The sequence below is a fragment of the Psammomys obesus genome, unplaced genomic scaffold (genome assembly GCF_907164565.1).
Source record: "Psammomys obesus unplaced genomic scaffold, mPsaObe1.curated_primary_1811, whole genome shotgun sequence".
In the NCBI taxonomy this organism is placed as follows: Eukaryota; Metazoa; Chordata; class Mammalia; order Rodentia; family Muridae; genus Psammomys; species Psammomys obesus.
The window spans coordinates 1083190-1099842 of NW_026594263.1; positions in this window are offsets into that span (position 1 = coordinate 1083190).

A 16653-nucleotide genomic window follows, 5' to 3' on the forward strand; every position below is an offset into this window, starting at 1 on the left:
ACATTCCATTTATTGTTTAACTATTTAGTGGTTGGGGATAGAGAAACAGCTCAGTATTTAAAATTTAAACTGTTCTTGTAGGTGACCTTAGTTCAGTTCCCATCACCCCCATGCTGAAACTCCAGCTCTATGGGATCTGACACTGTCTTCCAGATACTGAAGGCACCTGTACTCACATATGATGTACCCACACAGAGACACACATAAGTAAAGAACAACAAGAAAAACAACAAAAATAATATTTTAATTACTCTCATTTTTAAAAGTATATTAAGGTTTTATTTAGGAGCATTAAAATGGTACAAGTCAAGAACAAGGAGGATTTTCAGTTGTAGAGTGATACTAGGTTTGACTCCAAACACAGCCTGAGAGTTTATAGGCAAAGAGCAAGTAAGGGATAGTGGATGGAAAATTACTAGGCAGAAACATCAGAGGTCCAGAGGATACTGGTCAAACCACCCTAACAGGATTCTTGCTGAAGAGGCTAGGGTGACCAGCCACCTGCCTTAACAGGTTACTTTGCTGAAACTGTGACTTACAAGTTTGCAGACAGGCTGGGAGGGTTCAGAATTCTGTCCACAGTTTGCCAAGCAGAGACTTTGTCAGTATCTCATGGGAAGGGTGGATGCTGTAGAACCAATTAGGTGCTGTACATCTGAACACCTAACGACGAATCATCATCTATCACTGATAGAATAGTTTGTATGTGCATGCCTGATGTTCCCGCCTAACAAATAAACCTCTTGAGAATAGAAATATCACATTAATATTTTTCTGTGAGCTTCTAATTCTAGTGTAGGACCATGCAAATAGTAATTCTGTGAATATGTAATTTTAGTTACTCTCTTCCATGAGCAGAAGATTCGAATTCCCGCCTTAGGAAAGAAATGTGACTGATGAGAAGAAAACATATTGCAAATCCAATGGAGATATGTCAGGTATCTGCATATGACTATATCAAATGTTTTTCTAAGAGTAAATTTTCACACTCTAGGCAGAAGAGAGAAGGACCAAAGTCATAAGAATGCCTTATGCTTCTCAAATGAAAAATGTTAAATTCAAAGCATAAAATGAGCACAGTTTAGTAGCTCTTTTCCAAAATACATGAGACCAGAAGTCTTTCAGATTTTGAAATAATTGCATAGGCTTTAGAGCCTTATATTGTTGTGCAAACAAGCAGTTTTGGATTTCAGAGCAGGTCAATTTTTTTAATTTTAGAATATGAACGCTCATATGTAGCCATTCCTAGGACTATTATGTCTTTCAGATGATAATATGAGTGCAATATGAGTGATCTCTGCTTCTGGTAACATATAGCCATTAAATAATTAGCATCTTAACAGATGCCACCGTACAGTCACTGTATTGTTGTTGTTAAAGATGTGGAAACAGGGACAGATGGAGGGGGAGAAGAGGTAGGAAAAATCTAGGAGTCATCTTATAAGCCTTTTCCACAAGTACATATACTTTCCATACTCACTCCAACACACACTGTCTATCAGTATAACACCAGTATCATATCAGGGTACAATGCAGGTCTCAACTATCTAGAAATCTTCCTGAATCTCCCTCAAACCCAGATACCCATTCAGTGTCAAATGATCCATTAAATCTCTCAGTCCTTCATTGTGTATTATGTGCAGGCCATTCTTAGGAGATAGAGAGACAAAAGACTCAGTATTTTCTCACATGAAGTTCAATCTATTGTGAGCATGTGGGAGATAATAAAAAGCAAATGGTGGAAGAGAGGATTCCTACCAATGACACAAAGTAAACATGATAGAATGGATATGTACTAAATGTGACTGTGGAATGCTACACAGTAGCTATAATAACAAAATGTATTCACAGGAAAATCTCCAAGTATATTGTTTAAATTAGTTGACTGTTATGGAAGTATAGTCCTTGTACCAGCAGCTTCAGTTCACCAGAGAATGTTTCAGAAAAGTCAATTCTTGAGCCACAACCTAGATCTACTGAATTAGATATTCTGTAAGTGAAAACAGCTTTTTAGCAGGCTAGACAGTGAATCGGATAAAGATTGCTTTCTGCCAAGCCTGATGACCTGAGTTCTATCACTGGGACCCATATGGGGAAGGAGGGAATTGACCCCTCAGTTTTTCTCTGACTTTCACACACACATTCTATGATACAAATTCTCTCTCTCTACCCCACCTCTCTTTCTTCTGACTCTTTCTTCCCCATCATACACACACACACACACACACACACGTATTTTTTCAATTATAAAAATAGAAATCTGTGATTTAACAAGGAAGTATCCCAAGTATTTCTGAAGTACACTAACACTTACTTTTAGAAGGGAAAATGTTATAGAATTAAATGTGATAGCATTTATATTAAAACATTGCATATTTCCAGTATATATAGATATAGATTTACGTCTGGATATGCATAAAGAAAACCATGAGGGATATATATATTTAAAAAACTATGGATATATATATGTTATTAGTGTTATATATATATATATATATATATATATATCTCCAACAGGGGTTTTTCTAGAGAAGGCTTCAGGGTTATGGGGCATTATGGAAAGAAGGAAAGAAACATTACATCTTTCCAGAAAAGCTAGCCTTTGAACCTGGCTTTGAGGCTGGTCCAAACCTTGCATCTCATCTATCTCTTTGGGTCTGTCATGTGCAGGACATAGGTTTTTCCGGATAAAGTGGAGCATCGCCAGAGAAGCTGCTTTCTGGTTTCTGAAATGTAGGATATAAACCAGTTATACTCATGCCCTATCCTCACCAGCTTCAGGCCTCAGCAAAAGCATTACACTGAGATCCTGAGTCAGACTGAAAGGTGCTGGGATGAAAATGTGACCGCTTTTCCAACACAAAGAATTTGCCCTCTACCTTGTGTTATAAGAGCGGTGTTGATCTGAGAAGCATATTAGGGTAGCTGGAAAGCATGAAGCAGAGATCACTATTGATTCACCCGCAGCCAGACTCATTCAAATTCAAGATTGAAACGCCCTGGAGAGCCATCCATGTCCTTCTCTTCAGCATCAAATGACAAACCATTTGGGGGAAATTAAAAAAAAAAAAAAAAGCTATGCCCTTTAGAAGGCCAAAGCTGTATGCTATTGACTCTCTCTCACTCTTAATCTCTCTCTTCCTCTCCTCTCTTTTCTCCCCTTCTCTCTTCTCTCTCCCTTGCTCTCTTATTTGCTTGCAGTCTGTTTGGATCGTTTTAGCTGATGAGCCTGGTGGGAGGTGATGGGAGAAAAATAACAATAGTAAGATTCAGCCCAAGTCAACCAGAGCATGAGCATGGCCTTTTCAAATTATAAAGATAAATAACTTGTAAGCAGCATTCTGGCCAGTTTGTTTCCAGTAAAGTGAATCTATAGAGAAGGGAAAAAATAATCACATTAACCTCTGACATAGCTTTCCAGGCAAACGCTTTCATAATTAAAGGCCAATATTGTTATGGCAGAAAGAAGCTCTGTAGAATAGGCTAGGTTGCCCTATATAATCAAAAGGGAGTAAGGAAACCAATAGTCTTGGTACATATCTCTATCATTAACAATCACTCTCTGACAGCTCAGAAACAGGAGGAGTGGGCTGGTATGTCCCCAAAATAACTGAGTTGAAAGGCAGTAGAAAAAAAATGGTAAGTGCAAAGTGTCTACTTCATTTTGTAAGGTCAGAGATGGAGAATCAATGCAACGTTCCAGGCAATTTTACTTTGAATCCAAGGCTCTTTGGGCTGAAAGAACTTTCAGGACTGTTGATGTAGAAGAAAGCAACAATGAGTTAATAGAGAAGAATACTAGAATTTGGAGATGGAGGAGTTCTTTTCCAAAAGAATATATTTTATTCGGGTTAAGAATAAATGGGTTTCCTAGTAAGGGGGCAGGAATTGTCTCTGACATGAAGTCAGTGGCCAGCTCTTTGATCACCTCCCCCTGGGGGTGGGGGGTACAGCCTTGCCAGGCCACAGAGAAAGACAATGCAACCAGTCCTGATGAGACCTGATAAGCTAGGGTCAGATGGAAAGGGAGGAGGACCTCCTCTATCAGTGGACTTGGAGAGGGGCTTGGGAGGAGATGAAGGAGGGTGAGTGGGATTGGGGGAGGGTGAGTGGGATTGGGGGAGAATAAGGGAGGGGCTACATCTGGGATACAAAGTTAATAAATTATAATAGATTAGATAGATAGATAGATAGATAGATAGATAGATAGATAGATAGATAGATTTTTAAAAAGATTGTTGCCCCTCTGCAAGCATTTCTGTAGAACTTTATGCTGAAGCACACCAAAGCTTGTAAAAGAACTTAAAGGAGTAATGATTTGCCTTTACATGGAAATTTTGGGAATTGTACCAATTTGGAGCATACAGCCTTTTCGCATGTTAAAGATAAGTTTAAAAACCTTTATTTTGTGCTGTGGTTAACCTTCATTGCCAACTTGACAGGGTTTAAGATCACAGTGGAAACAGAAGTCTGTGTGTGCCTACAAGGGTATCTAACTGAAAAGTCTAACTGACCAAAGAAGATCCACCCTCAAGACAGATGCCACTATTCCATGGGCTGAGGTCCCTTGCCAAATAAGAAGAAGGAAGGGAACTGCATTTTCAAACTCTTGTCACTATGATTTCCCTGCCACGATGGCCTATAACCTCTAACCGGGAGTCAAAAATAAAGCTCTCCTTCCTTCGGTGACTTTTGTCAGGTATTTTGTCACATAACCAGAAAAATACAGATGTCTACTATGTGCATAACATGGCATTGAGTTCAGCAACAAATACAATGACCTATATGACAAAACGACTCACAAGGAAGTTGTAGGACAGTAATGGAAAAAAAGTGTAGAGGGTGAGCCACGCACACAAATATTTATAATGGTGTAAGAGCAGTTTATAATTTAATGACAAACTAGTGTTATAAGCAAAAAGGTAAATGGGAAATTTTTGTCAATTGGGCAAGTCTGAAAATTTTGAAGAGAATGTAAGAAACAAAATGTCCTCCTGATAAGCTATATATAAGTGTGTGTGTGTGTGTGTGTGTGTGTGTGTGTGTGTGTGTGTGTGTATCTTGAGTTCCTCTGGCATGTATTTGCAAGGCTCTCTATGAAATTAGGTCATAAACGATGGTAAATGGTGACTGATCTAGGGCATGATAGTAAAGTGAGAATTTGTTTTACTTGTCTTCTCATCCTAATTATTTAAAGGGTAGTGTACTAGTACAGTTCCTGATATAGAGGAAATAAGGGTTAGCATCTAAGTCATCCTTTGCTTAATCCAACTTACCAATGCCTTATCATGATTCTCTCAAATTTTGCCTTCTGCTTAGATCACTAATTTGTGCTTAGATGATGAGGATTCATGATGTCTTAGCATGAGCACATTTCTTGACTGTACTGCTTTGTTTTCAGAACAACTTGGAAGAATAGGTTGTATTCTTCACATATGCCGTATGAACAGAGAAGTAAATTTGAAAAGTTAAAGGCAGGTTTTTACATTGACGGCATAGTTTCATGACTTATCCAACTTGGAAAATTCCAAACATTTAAATATTCACACTAGTTTTTCAAATGCGATCCAGATAAGGCCAATGAAAATGGCAGAAGAGGAAGGAACTCTAACGGCTCTTTCCCTCCATACAGGAAGAACAATGAAGAACTGGAAAAGCTATCCTAAGTAACTTTTTCAGAGCTCTAGAAATTAATTGAGTGCTCATAAATAGCAACTAAGCCAGTGTTTAATAAAGAGAAAGTGGCTGGATCTTGAAAGAACTGAAAAAAATATTTTTCTTCACTAACTGAACATCAAGATAACTTAACAGAGCCTTTCATTGCCTGTTACAAGAAAAAGTATAGACTTCACAAGCTCTAAAGAGCTCTACAACACAATTAAGAAGAGCCACAAGAAACAGCAACAAACCATGAAAATGAGGGACAGTACAATTCTCATAATTATCATATCATGTTTAAAATGTCCAATTTGGGATAAAACATAACAATAAATACAAAGAAGCAAAATAGTAGGATCCATACCAAAGGAAACAGAAGACATTCTAGTGGGTGGCCAAACAGTATTTACCAGAAAAAAAAGAAAGAACTTGAGCCAATTATCTTGAATATTCTCAAAAAGAAAAGAGAACAATAGGAGTCAAGTAACATCAGCAAAATGGCAAGATAGGGCATTTCAGTCCTCTCCCAAAACGAGATGTGGGGTGTGTGTGTGTGTGTGTGTGTGTGTGTGTGTGTGTGTGTGTGTGTACACGCATGTGTGTGTGTTCTTATGAGAGTTCCAGAATTTAATCAAGATCTTATTATACTACCTGATTGGATATAATAGCAGACAAAACAGAACACAGGAGGCTGGGTTAGGTAGGAAAGTAAGTTCAAAGACAACTTGAACTTACATAAATAACCATACATAACACTGCCATACATAATCAGACTGTGTTTCAAAACCCAAACCAAACCAACAAATAAAACAAGTTGGCATCTGTGTTATCCCAAACACAAAACAATGAACAGCCACACTGAAAGAATTTCACTTTTCCTACACTAGCCCCTCTCTCAAGACAGAATAACTCAACATCAAGAAAGATCACATAGACCCATGACTTCTCCCTCAAGAGAAAAGGGGTAGTAGAGTGGGTGTTCAGTCTTTTAGGTTGCTGCCTAAGACACACACACACACACACACACACAAACACACAAATATACATGTATATTTTACATAAATAGAATCTAAAATGACATTTATGAACGTTGAGAATATTATGTGAAACAAAGGAATCTAGACACAAACAACATAGTATGTATGGTTCCATCAAGTTGTTCAGAAGAGGCAATGCCATAGAGAGAGTAAGCAGACTGGGGGAGTGGCCCAGGATGCAGGGAGAGAAAACTGAGATGTATGGGTTTATTTGGTGGGTGATCAAATCATTCTGGATTAGTCTTGGTTGCTGCATAACATTGTACATATCCAGGAAACCCTTAGACTTGTACACTTCGGTGTAGATAAAGTAGAGAACTCCTTCTTGTGAAAAGCTTTCAAGTTCTTTTTCTTTCTTTTCTTTTTTTAATTTATTTTTATTTTTATTTTATTTTTTTGAGACAGGGTTTCTCTGTGTAGCCTTCAGTGTCCTGGACTCTCTTTTTTAGACCAGGCTGGCCTTAAACTCACAGTGATCTGTCTGCCTATGCCTCCCTAAGTGCTGGGATTAAAGGCTATGTCTAGCTTTCAAGTTTTTATTAGCTTATTTTTATTGTACAAAGTGGTAGGATTCATAAAGCTTTTTATTTAAGTATCTTATAGAACTTCGTGTGAATTTTACTCCCAGAGATGTGTAAAGATGCATGGGATTCTTCTGTTTGCACAGATGAGATAGTAGCCTTTCTGATGAAGGGAATCTTCACAGATATGGAGAGCGTAGATAATCAGTTCCAAGCTATGTCAATCATGTAGGACAGAGTTTGGCAATCTACAGCCTGCAGGCTAAGCCTGCTGAGTGGTCTGCTTCATAGGGCCCATGAGCAGCTGAAAAAGTTTTAATCCTTTCAATGGTGGTTAAAGGTAGTAATGGTAACAAATAAGGCTCTTCGACACAGACTTGTTGAGGGGGAAAAGTACAAAATTACCTACTCTCTATCCTTTTACTGAAAAAAAAATACTGCCAGTGACCTTCCATAATGACAAATATCATATTAAGTATTTCCATTTCCAGGCACATTAACTTTTTTTTCTCAGGTGACTTTCAAACAAATCCTATGTGGTGAATGAGGTAGTATTTTTCCAGGTGGCAGAGAGAAAATGATGCTCTGTCGCATAGCCGAACTCACATGGTCTGTACGTTATTCAGTATTTTGCCCCTATATTCCCTGCCTCTCAGCTGGAGAACAAGTGAACACTAAAACTGCAATGTGATTTTACCTAGCAGTTCCTACTGAGGTTGAGAACAAGGCCAAGAGAGCTCTGTCTAACTGTCACTCTGATCCTTTTCAGCTTTTTATCTCTTCTGCAAATGGTCATATTTTTATTTTTTCTAAATGAGATGCAACCCATATTGAAGGGCTCCGGAACTGTCAGGCCAAATCTTTCATGTGCTGTAGAGTTGGATGGTTAGCTATATTTCAAATACGTCAGGACAAACACTATAATAAAAATTGACTCATTTGTGATGTGCCCCTCTGTCAGAGCCCTGACATTTACTCCTTTCCCTAATATCCTGCATCCAACCTGCAGACAGCTTATCTAATCCACTTGCTTTCTGGCTTCCTTCCAATTAAGGTGTCATGTTTCCTGGCCTAAAGGAGCAATGCAATACTGTGCAGTTTAAGGAAGAGGCCTGTTGCATCCATATAGGCCGTTTCTCAACAGCTCTTCATGCTGGCCTTCAGGGCAGAAGAAAATGCCTGGTCAGTCCACAGCTTCAAAATGGTCTCATGAAAACTGTTGTTCTCTCCTTCCGCCTTTCATGCCACCAGTCCCTGGCTTAGTACAGTTTCCTTGTGCGGCTCAGACCTGATCTGAAACTATCTTCAGACAATTTTGGAGGGTGGTTTCCTATGGAGGGGAAGTAGCACCACGTGCAAGGTTGGTTCAGGTGCTCAAGGGTTTTGAAGTAAATAGCTGTCCCCACTGGAGGCACTGTGATCGAATTGTGAGGGACTTATAATTATGTCCTTCCATACAATTCAGTTAATTAATCAGCCCTTCCCACACACTGCCATTAGGTTCTCACTAGGTAGGCCATTTTACTCGCAGCATGTAGCTTCTACATTCTGTTCCTTCCTGCCCTCTTCTCGGGGCTCCTTTTCACTCAGGGACCTCAGAGTGAACAACACCTCTCTCCAGGAGTTTCTTTTTAAAATTTTCAGACAAATGCCAGATTACTGGTTAGGGCTCTTGTGTTTTGACTTTAATCATGTGGCCTAACTCTGACTTCATGTCCCTTCTTCTAACAAGTAACCTCGGTTCCCTCACCTAGCATGTTAATCATATCCACAGCCTGAATGTTAAAGAAATGAAACTTAAACCATGTCCTCACATTCACCACTGTACCTTAAGACCCCTGCCTAGAACCCTGGATTCTAAGTGTCTTTAGGAAGGCAAAATTCCTCTTCTAGGAGGTAGCCCCAAACTATGGCCTGGCCTTTTTACTATCTTTTGTTTCCGCATAAAGACCTTATCTTGCAAGCATCACCAGAACATGTTTTCCAGCCTATGACCATAGATTCCTGGCATTTTAAAAGCATCCACCTGGACCTCCAGCTTATTGTTTTTAAACTCTCCCTTATTTTTCAGGGCTTATCTCCCTTTATTCAGAGCATTAGGGCTATGTGTCCTTAGGCCTCTTACACAATCAACGCACCTGGCCCCATTCTGGGCTTGGGATGAAAAGGTCTTCAGACTCCTTCCTCAGTGAGATCATTCCATCTTGCTTTGGCTCCAGCGGCAAACAATCTTTCCTCTTTACTCTAAGCAAAATCATAACACCAAAGTCATGTTCCAGTACATCTCTCCATTCCCCTTTCTCCTGAGATGGATTTAAGAAAAACTCTGTGTACCCTCATAGGGCAGACAGGCTTACTCTGGTGAAAGTACAGCTGCCATGTGTTGCCACAAAATGTGTACCTGGCAGAGAAACGCTGAGAACAAGACCAGGTTGTTGAACTATTTTGTTTTGTTTTATTTTGTTTTGTTTTGTTTTGTTTTGTTTTGTTTTGTTTTGTTTTGTTTTGTTTCTGGAGTGATTTTCAGAAAAGGAACAACTATCTGCTTAGCATTTTTCTCTTCCATACTCCTAAATCTTGGTCAGTTGAGGAGGGGTTTCAGCATAGATTCTTGTCCACTAGAAGTATGTAGAAAGTTAATTATATCTTAATTCTGAAAAGTTGTTTTAGTCCATTTATGAACAGTTCCTCTTCCATCTCCAAGTTTTAAGTGTTCAGCTGGGGCCCAGTTTCACTCTTCAGGTTGAAGGCCTCTTTTTAAAAGAGTGTTATTTCCACGACCTTCTGGAATCACATGCAAACCTTTCCGTGGGGTTATGCTGCAGCCTTTGCTCTTTTGTGTGTCCTTGTCTCACTACCCTGAATGTGGCCAGAGCAGGATTTGGCAATAGTTTTTACTCTGTGTTACTGATAGCAATCCCAATTTCTAAGTTTGTGGCAGGCTAGTGAGCTTTTAAAAACGTAAGTCAAGACAGATCAGGCACCAACTGAAAACCCTCCAGGGTCTTTCTGTTGTAACTTGAACAGGATCCAAGGAGCTTTCCCTGATTCTGCCTACCTTTCTGATCTCATCTTACACTGTTCCTACAGCACATGCAAATTCTTCAGATCCACAAAACTTGGTCTCACAAGCCTGCACTCCTTTGTACCTCATTGACTTTGGAACAATCTGCTTTGTTCTTGTGCTTTTCTGCATAGTGCTTTCTCTCCCACATTGTTTTAAGAAAGGCTCCTTCTCACTACTTACACATCAGATCAAATGCCATTCTCTAAAAAGAATTTTCCTGACTACCCAAATCCAAAATTTAAAATACTTTTTGACTCAAGACATTTACTTTTATGTTATACTGTTTCATTTTCTTTGTAATTATTGCTACACCTAAGGAATTGTTTTTACCTTGTGCTTATTGTTTATCTTTATCTAAGGGGAACGTAAACTTCATGAAAATAGAGATCTGGTGCACATTACTCATCCAATGTTTGGCACATTGTAGGTCTTCAACAAATATTTACTGCGTGAATAGATGAATCAATCAGACATAACATTACTACTTAGATCACTGCAAGCTTGACTAAATGACTATTGATTTTATTGTCATAATTTTCAAGGCTACAGGGCTTTTGCTATTGTTTTTAGTAACAGTTCCTGGATGTTTGTCTATAGACCTTTGGATAATTCACTTATTCAAACATTTGCTGAAGATCAGGTACTATGCTAATCTCTGAGAGCAGAAAAGTAAATAAGACTACAGTCTCTGTCCTTAAGAGTCCATAGTTTAGTGGGAAAATGAACATATATGTAATTATACTAAAGTGATGCTGTGATAGGCAGTTGAATTAAGTGCCACAGAAGCACTGAAGAAAAAGGTCCCTTTTTGGTGCTGGAACATTAGGTGAGGTGGCCATTGATTTGTGTCTTCATTGGGAAATAAGGGAAGGAAAATATTCCAGCATTGTGAAATATGGGAGAAAAAGAAAGTGTGCTACTCTGGAGATGAAAGGTTAGCAAGCACACTTGACCTTGGAGGATGATTGTAGTAGGCAAAGTTGGAAAAGAAAACAGATGCCTGTTAACTTGGAAGTTATTTCTATCTTTACAGGAAGATAACAGCTGTACACTGCTCCTTAGACACTCTACCATCTCACAAAAAGGGAAACGAAGTCAAAGGTAATGGTTACCATTTTGGTAAGACTAACTTTTGTGGAAATTAACTGTGACTGTGGAAATGTGTGACTGGAAATTTTGAGAGCCTTCATAACTCTGCTCAAGGTGAGCTACGGCAAATGTGTGGAGACAGAATTAAAACGCAACTGTGATTTTTGTAAGTAGAAACCAAATTAATTATATTATAGACTGCTTGCAATGAATTGAAAGCGGTTGGCCAGCTAAATGCAAAGTTACCAGCCAAACTCCATCCAACAGAGTGATCTTGGCTAAGTGAACTCAACATTATGGGTTTCTTGGCAAGGCCAGCCCTGTAGTTGATGGGAGTGCTTCAAGTTGCCTAAGCTGAGAGGCCATTCTTAAGATCAACTAATTCTTCCTGTTCTGATTTTATGCTCACCAAGCAATCTGTAGATAATTTATTTGGCTCACCACACAACTTGCCTACAAGGAAAGAGTGCAATGATCTGACTACTTAAGCATTTTGGCTTGCTTAACAATTACATTTCTCATTCTAAATTAATAAATTGGCAATGATATATATACATTCAGAGAGTCTATATATCTTGACAATAGACAGATTATAAGTATATGAATGCAAATATAAAAACACATCTCTATATATCAAACAGGCTTATGAGCCTATTTTATTTCATTTACTCGGTCCAGGCTCTGCTCTTTAGCCCTGCAACTCAGAAACCCATTTTTATTTCCATATTGAGACAGTAGCAATCTCCTACAAGGCTTTCAGAAGGAGACAACTAACACTCCCTAGGTGAATGAAGCTTCAGCATTGCTAAGTCCTCCACCCCAATTTTACCATAGGAATAATGTTCATTTTTAAGTGGGTTTTCCAATATGTCATCAGTATAGGCAGTTAAATTTGAGAAAAAAATGAAACATTGCCTGACAAAGGGTATCCACAGAAAACAGGTTTTCTTCATTTTGGTTTTTGTACTTTCAGTTCTCAAAAGCAGACCGTCAGTAAAAGATTTAGATACAAGTAGATATTTGAGAAATAACTTCAGAAGCACAGATGGAAACAGTTGAATTGAAATAAAAAGAAAAAGGAAAAAAAAAAGGCTGATGATGAATGTGTTAATGTGTGTGTTAGCCTGCAGCCAAGTGGAACTCAGCCTTCTCATGCATGATGAAAACCTGTGTTGAAGTATTGGGATCATTCCATGGAATGCTGGAGAGTTTATAGTACTTATCCATGAAGTTCCGTCCCCAGTATGTGATGGTTAGCTCTCAGCCTGCAGGGCGGTTTGACACTGACTTCTCATACTTCCAAGTGGTAACTGATCATAACCAAACGACTTGGTATTGCTCTCAGAAAAATCCCTCAGGAAAATTAGAAAGTCTAAGCCCTTGAAATAGGACACAGTTGTGCTGATGGAAACCCGAATCAGGAAGTGGGCCAAATGAATAAAGGGTGGGTCAGCTATAGCATTTAATGCATTATTGGACATAACTATGATGCACACCGAGGATGCAGTAGACAAATAAGCAAAGGGCATAGACTGCTAAATTGCACACAAAAATAAACATGGCCAATATAAAAAGTTTTAAATGCTTAACCTTGGTAGTAATCAGTAAGTCATAAATAAAAATGAGATCATAATTTTTATCTCTCAAAGGAGCAAAAGGGTAATTTTAATTAATAAAACTCATATTGAATGGGGTACACTTTCATTAACTGTAAATGAGATTGTCAATTGGCACAACCTTTCTGAAAAGCAAGTTTTCAATACAATAATCCATCTAATTATGTTTTCAAATATCCCGTGGCCATGAAAATGCTCAAATTATAATATCAAATTAAAGTCACAATATAAAAACTTAGAGTGTGTTTTTAACCCAGTTGTTTGAATCAACAGTTTTTTAATCCATATATGATACAGCTGTGGGACATTGGTTTTTCCATAACTTTTGGAAAAAATACTACTATTTTTGTTTTGTTTTTTGAGATTGGGCTTTCCTTGAACTCATTCTATAGATCAAGCTACCTTCAAATGCACAAAGATTCACCTGCCCCTGTTTCCCAAGTGTTGGAATAAAGGTGTGTATCACCCCTGCTCAGTGGAAAAATACTACATTTAATGTATCCAAGTTTTATTGTGCTGACAATAACATATATTTGTGTACATATGCAACCCTATATTCTACTTTTTTGTTATGTTCCACTTTCTTCTTCAATAAGACCACCAAAAGTAGAGTCTAAGTTTTCTTCACATCTTAGTGTTAAGGACTATTTTTCAAATTATTTAATAATTTTAATTATTTCATAATTATCAAGTCTGGCCATTTTTCAGAAGTGTTGCAGCTTTCTGAGGTGGCATGTGGCTGCTTCTCATAACCTTGACTTGTGAGGATATGACAAAATCATATCAAAGTATGAAGGGGAATTCCAGGGACTCATCAACTTATTTGGTTAAGCTTGTGGGTTTTTTTCTTTGCCTTGTTTATCATTATTAATTATTAAATTAAATTAAATTAGCTGAAAATCAATCTGTTATTCTTGAAAGTCACCCAAAGGCTTCTGACAAATAGATACTCAATGCTTTAGTGATAGTCACTCACAATGCATGCAGTGGTCACACCACCTTCCCTAGATTTTAAATTTTTATGTTATATTCCAAGATATTTGGCAATTTCTACTACCTTTAATTGTATTATCTGGCATGTGATGAGAAATCTCCCACAGTCACAATAATTTTTCTTTTTCACTGTTGCATCATGGTATAATTTTTAGAAGACATTTTAAATGACAATTAGGGAGAAAAGCAAATTTAAGTTAAAAATTTAATCATGAGTAGAGCTACCAACTCAAATAAGTCAATTGAAGTGACAATCAGACTGCAGATTTCCTCTCAGTACAGCTCTGCCTACACACATGTAAGCAATGACAACAATATCACACTAGATTCCACGGCTTTCTAATTTGCTGGTCACTTTTGATATCCATTGAGATAAACACTGACTTCAGATAGGGAGCATATATACATTTGAATGCAGAAAATGTAGTATAAAATATGGATACAAACACACACAAAGAAAAAAATGACCAACGTGAAATGTATCATAATACTCACACTAGCTAACTGTGGGATGGCAGAACTACAGGTTGATATATTTTGGCTCATCTTTAGTTTTAAGAAATCTGAGATTAGCCTATACTACTGTTATATAGTGAAATACAAGACAATTTAGAGGAACTATCTTTGTATTTTGAAGGCTGTTATTCTATGTTGATAGAAAAGAGATGGAAATGAAGAATGAACTTGAATCTTACTTGGTAGGACACTTGCAGGGCCATAGTAACCTTTGGAATATCTGGATCCAGCAGAATAGTCAACTACGTTCAATTCAGAGATTCCTTGCAGGAGAAGAAACAAACCCAGAACGGTGAGGCTATATTTGTCATTCCAATGCAGTATCTGGTTTGTCACATAATTTTGACAAGTTGCTTATTTGCCACATTTGTTATCTTGTCTGTAAATGGGAAAAAACTCTGTATCTTTCCTCTCCTTGGTTATGGCAAAAAGGGGGCTGAAATATTTGTTAAAGTTTTTAGAGACTTATTTGTTTCTACTCTATGTGTATGGGTGTCTTGCCTACATATGTATTTGTGCATTTCATGTGTGATGGCCAAGAAAGGGTGTCAGATCTCCCAGAACTGGAGTTATAGACAGTTGTGAGATGCCAAGTGGGTGCTGAGAATGAAACCAAGGTCCTCTGGAAGATGAGACAGTGCTCTTAACCACTGAACTATCTCTCCAACCTCTTAAAAAGATTTAAAAAAAAAACAAGCTCTATAAATTACTTCATAATCATGTGTGCCCATAAGCAATCCAAATATTTTAGAATAATCTCATTAAGAAATATCCCCAAGGGATTAGTGGGGTGGAAGAAAGGAAAGACAGAAAGGGAAGAAGCGGGTTGGGAGGATTAGGGAGATAATGTCCAGAAAACCACAGGCTGACAATCTATACTGGGAGCTTGAAAGAAATGTCAGGCCTTTTGTAATTTCTGTCGCTGGGCACAACTGAATTAATTCTACACTGGTAACCCTTAGGGACAGTATCCAACTGACAGAACTTAATGTCAGCTAATTAAAATGGTCCTGGTCACCCTCTACCTGATCATGGGGAAAGGGGCCTGGGGAATTAACTTTACTGTACACATACTTGTTATTTTACTTACAGCCCTGACTTCCAAAGCAAAGCAAGTGACAAGGAGATGAGCTGTCAGTGAGACACTCTGACTATATGGAGTGCTGTGGGATGTGATGTGGGTCAGCAGAGCTCCCAGCACCTCCTCCCATGCAGCCCTCAGGAAATACATGTTGCAGGATCACAACGCTTTAGTTCACAAAATTTTCCCAACAGTTGGAGAAGCATCACAGAATTTGGAGCAGGCTGAACTGCTAACATGATACAAATAGTAAAAAAGCAGGAGCTGCTATCGTTCTCATCAGCAGCATCATAATTGCCTCCACTGAAAGAGCCTGCTAATCAATACTTCTTCCAGGCCCCTGTGGATGCAGTTTCTACCTTCACTAGTGTCTTCTCAGCTATACTTTCTGTTCTGAGGACCTTAAATGGCCGTTTTGAGATAAAGCAGTAAATACCCTGTTAAGATATAAATGCTTCATGAGACATGAACTATCTCAAGCCTTTTTTATACAACAGATTTCCAGGGGGCAAACAGTAGGAGTGTGCTTTGGCTCCAGAAAACCTGTGACTCAAGACAGAGAGGTCAAAAATGAAGTTCCTGGGCCACAAGACCTCACAATTCAGTAGGATCTATCTGGACTACAGGTAGCCAGCCAAGCAGTAGAGAGGACTGAACCAAGATTACATTCCAGAATGGCTCATTGCCCCAGGATATAGGGATCTGGAGTAGGAGAGAGGAGAACTTTGAGTCAGGAGGAGCCTTGTTTCTAAGCTTCAGAGTCAAGATCTATCTAAGCTACAAGTGGCAGTATAAAAGACTTTCATCCCAACACTCAGGACACTAAGGTAGGAGGATCACAAGTTTCTGGCTATACAGTGATTTCAAGGCCAACCTGGGTTTACAGTGAGTAATTTTAGTAAGACCCTGTTTCACAAAGTAAAATTGAATCACATAAAAATGGTACCTCAGGTCACAAGAAAGTGTTCATCAAGACTATAAGGAGGCAGCTTTCCTGAGCTCTCCAGTGCCATGAGGCCTGGAGTATTTGTGTGTGTGTGTGTGTGTGTGTGTGTGTGTGTGTGTGTGTGTGTGT